This window comes from Hyaena hyaena, unplaced genomic scaffold, assembly GCF_003009895.1.
Source record: "Hyaena hyaena isolate Hyena2069 unplaced genomic scaffold, ASM300989v1 scaffold_872, whole genome shotgun sequence".
Classification (NCBI taxonomy): Eukaryota; Metazoa; Chordata; class Mammalia; order Carnivora; family Hyaenidae; genus Hyaena; species Hyaena hyaena.
Window position 1 is genome coordinate 671,894 of NW_024081506.1, and position 5,356 is coordinate 677,249.

A 5,356-nucleotide genomic window follows, 5' to 3' on the forward strand; every position below is an offset into this window, starting at 1 on the left:
CATCTGAACTTAATTTACCATATGAAGGGTCTATTAAAGAGTCTACATATCCAAACAAACTTACCCAAACAATTACACAGTTCTCCATTTAACAAATTGAATGTTGTCTTAGATTTATATCTCATTCGTTACTTTACTGAAGCCCGAAACATCCCCTTTGTAAAGTCCATCTATTATTTATTTGTTTTAGGTTTTTTTTTTTTCAGGAATAAAAAAATTCAAGGGCTTCTCTGGAGCACCCACTCCAATATGAAAGTTTATATATTCATTACAATTCACAAACTCTTAGATTATGGGGTAGAAAGCCTATTGGACCTTAAATTTATCTCCATTATCATCTTTTTTCAAAACTTAAAAAGGTTATAAAATATTAGACTACAAACTTATTTGCAAAATGTTCTAATCATGTCCTGACCGCATGATATCCATCATCTAAGTGATTCCTCACAATTTGAATCCACTTAGTTATAGAACCCAGTATGTATAGTTAGTTGCTCAACTCATGACACACATTAATCTCATTATTCATTGTTGACTATCCACAGAAAAACTATTTTTGGAAAAACTAATTAAAATACCACATGTGCAAATAATTTTTAAAAGTTTAATCATTCATGGGTGACCTGTCTTAAAGCTGTGAATTCTGCACTTAAAGTAGGATGTGAGACATTACAATGTGTAAGTTTTGATAGCTGAGCAATTCCACAGTGCTATAATAAACACAAATTGTTTTGCAGTTTCCAGAATATATATGTAAATAATAATGCTAAAATGATGTGCAGTTTTTTAACAATTATTCCTTAGATGACTAGTGACACAGACAAAAATTTTTTTAACTTCACTTTGTTTTCCATTTAATATATTTCATCTTTTTTTTTAGTCCTAAGCTAAACTTCATATTTATCTCTTCTGAAGCAAAATAAACTTAAAGTAATAAAATATATTTAACTCAGAGTTTAGGCAGAATGAGAGCGGAGAAGAAAGAAATGTAAAGACAATGATATTTAAGTTGAGAATTCCCTGGACAATAATAAAGTTTAAATTAAAGTTTATATCACTTTGTTTCATCTGAACTCCATTGGGAGATATAGAAATCTTTATATACATAAAGACATGCATCATTATTCATGATGTTTTTCTGCCTAAAGAAAAGTACGTAGATAATACATGGGCAAAATGGTGAAGCATCCACCATAAACTAGAAAATTAGGAATAGTTATTGCAAGGTAGCATATAAAAGATATATGCTGTAGTCATTGCTCTAAATATGTAATTCATTTTAATAACAGACTACCTTCCATGTTATAAAATAAAATAGAAAGAACTTATATATTGTGTATACAACTCTTTATTTCTTAATTCATTCATTTAATGAACATTTATCGAAGAACACTACCTAGATGTTAGCATTGCTCTAGGTGCCAAATGAAACAAAGAAGTTTATGATTCAATTTGGTGAAATAGAAAATAAATACGTAAATAAAATTATCAAAAGGTAATTACAAATTTGGATAAGTTCACTGAAAATGAGCAAGGCTAGTGAGCCAGGGAAAGAATTACATCATATTAAGTTACAGAATTTAGGCTGGAACCAGACAATGCATAATTACCTAGACTACAGCAGACTGTAACACTGCAAATGATATTATTATATTTGAATAAATGTGGTCAAAGTAAATAGAAAACATATATGGAAACCAGAGAAGGTGAGTCCATGGCATATGTTACCTAATAGCTCCAAAAGAGAATCAAGGAATCTTTTAGTATTGAAGTCTTTGTGGAAGGGCATAGTATTTTCATAATATTGGCTCCATACTTGTTTTTCTCTCACTCTTATACCCTCAAAATAATTCTTGTTATAGAAGAGTTCAAAATAAATATATGTAAAATGAATAAATGAAATAAAAGAATGTCTTACTGTGGTCTTAATCAACTCTTCCTCAAAATTCCTGATTTCATGTTGTGTATGATCTAAGCTCACCAAGCAATCTTCCATATGGTGCTTCATAGATATGTCTTAATGAAGAGAAAAATTCTCTTTCTCTGTCAATAAATTTTTTCACAGAAAAGGTTTACTCATTTTGCTTATCAGCCTAAATATTTTTGATTGGGTTAATATGAATCAAGTCTTCCAAAATTAATCGACACTTGAATCTTGGAAAACTACAAAATTTGATAAATACTTTACCATACAAGATACAAACACTATTCCTAAAGTAAATAAGAGAAAACACAATATGCCCTAAATGATCCTATTTTATCATTAGTTTTAACATCAAGTTTTGAAGGGAAGACATGCCCTCCCTATTGCTAGCAGGCACTTACACAGTATTCCCAAGCACTTATTAATTCTAAACCTGAATTACAACATTATGAACACTGATGATCTCATCTACTGTCTATGCCTGTGACACTCTGCATGTGCAGAATAGGATCTATTCTGTTTCTTTACATCTTCTACAAGGAGCTGATCAAATATAAATATTTGATAAAGCCATGAGAAAAAGGCTAATTTAGGCAAGAAGATACTCTGTGTAATTGAGAATATATTCATGGTATATAAGAAAAGTCGGCTTGAATAAGAATTTGGATGATGATAGCTAGCATTTTACAGGGCTTTCAAGTGCATCCCCGTATATCATTTGGTCTTGACAAACTTCATATAGTAGACAGGATACATAATATTATGCACATTTACAGATGATGAAACTAGTACTCAGATATATAATGAGTGCTTTTAGAGTACAGTAATACAGGGAACAAAACAGCAGATTGGAAAAGGCACAAGTTTTGAATTTGATAGTCCTATGTTGAAAGCACAGCTGATAAACCTAATTAGCCATGTGGCTTCATCAACTTACTTGTCTTCTCAGAGTTTCCTTTTTAACTCTCACCTCTGAATTGGAGGTAATAATACTTTCCCTTCCTTGTGTGATAGGAAGATGAGAGGTAAGGCAAGTAGGGACTTGGCACATAAGAGTCATTTAGTAAATGCTCAATGCCTTTATTATTGACATTCTGAATATTGTTATTAACTCAGAACCTTCAAATTCATATAAAATGTTCCTTAATTAAGAAATAAATAGTAAAGACAAAATGAACTCCCATTTTCTCACTTAAGACATACCAGAAAGTAATATGCAACATAATTCTTTCATTCAATATATTTTAACAGCATTATTGAAGTATAATTTATATAAAACTACACATTTAATGGTTACAATTCGATTCATTTTGATTTATGTAATCATCACTGCAATGAGGAGAATGAAGATATCTGTCAAATAAAACCCAGTAAACATTAATTGTAAAAACATTATATACAGCTAAATAGTAGTGTTTTTCCACAGGGATTATAATGCCACTTTTACTTGACTCGTGTCATTTTTTTTTTCATGTCATTTCTTCTAAACTGAATTAGACTTTGCATCCTTATTATCTATTCCATACAAATTCTATCTGATTATTATCTAATATATAAACATACACCCCCACCCAATTGTTTGAAGTTGTCACAAACATTGTTGTATCATGTTTAACAGATATCTCTACAAATGGTGACTTGAGTAGTACAGACACTCAGTTCTCAAAAATAAGAAGTGTGGTCATAGGCATTTCAAGACTGATGCACTGACTTCTTTATCATGGCATCAGACACCCAACCTTAGGAGGTACTGCTTTCTGTTTTTAAACCTGTTAATCTATTGTCACAAGTTCACTGCTGTAGTTCTAGGCAATGCAAGAAGTTTGCAAAAGGGGGAACTGAAATCACCTGTGATTCTTAATTCACCCCTTTCCTTTCATTAGCAAAGCAACAAGTTAACTGAAAACCACCAACGTACTTTCCTTTGGGACTAATTAGCTAGAAATGGGTCTTAGGGACGCCTCTGATTACAGGGAGTAGGAGTAAATGAGTTCCCAGCAAAGGAGAAACAGAATGTCATGGTTGGATTAGGCCAATAATGTTGCTATAATTGCATAGGAACAGCACCACACTTAAAAGATCTTGGATCTCCTAAAAATAAAAAAGGAGGAATGGAAATTAGAAACAAAATCGGCATGTCTGCCAGAGTTATACTGTATCTCTACATGAAATCTAGTACTCATGAGATTAAGTCATAGGAGTATTCACAATGGGGCTTGACTCTTTCTAATACAATCATACCTGTTAACTATTACTGAGTGTGAGAAAACATGACACATAAGAAGTGCTTAAGAAAAAAGCATAAAAGAGAACTGCTATTAGTAGAAGCAATATAATTAAAATTTTAAGAGGAAATATGTGATATATATAAAGTGTTAAAGTGACATATTTTTATGGAAAAGGAATAAAACATCATAATACCTTTTCAAAAGTAAATAAAGTAAAACATGATTTTGTTAATATAGCCTCACAGAGTATTAGACAGGGAAGAGTCCCATTTCACCGTTGTTTGTGTTCTAAGAACAATGCAATTTTGGTAATAAATAAATGATAACAAAACTGGCAACCTTATGTCTATAATTAATAACTGTTCAGTAAAAATAGATGGTAACAACACTTGTGGTGAGCATTGTACAACATATAAAGGTGTTAAATCACTATGTTTCCAATGAAATTAATGTAACATTGTGTGTCAAATATACTCAAAATTATTTTTAAGTTTTTAAGCAAAAATAAGTAAAAATTTAAAAATGTATTTATGTTATTTTCTTTAATTATATCAAATGCAATTTTAAAAACCGATAAGCAGTTTATGACAAAAACAAATCAAAAGCAAGTAAATTTTAGTAACAGTTATTCATTTAGATTTCCAAAGTGTATTCTGCAGCAGTTAGTTAAAGAATTAACAAACATCAGTCAAATACTTCTCACTAGAAGATTACACTTACATAACATTTTAATAACTGCATCTGATGCCAAAAAAATTTTTTTTAAAGAGCTGGGCAGTTCAGGACTGTGTGACAATGACTCTGACCAAGGTGGCAAGGTGGCACATTTACATTTTAATACCTACTTTTTCAACTCTGACAATACTCCTGGAGTCAAATCATCAACTCAAGAGTATCAGTAAATGGATATGATTAACAATGGCAGCATAAACACTATTAGAAGCCCAAATATAAAATGATGTCTGGGAAAAGTGAAGCAGACCCTGTGTTTATTTCAGAAATATTTAACCAATATGATATGTGACTAGTCTTTAAAAATGGGAAATTAAATCATAATAAGGAACATGATGGTCAAGTTTTTAAAATTTCCATATGGTCTCATTTACAGGATTTATGGAATAAATATGTACCATGTCCTTATATAGTTGGAAAACTGTACCCCCATATCAGATAATCAGGCAGTTTTCAGTCTGTTGATCCCTCA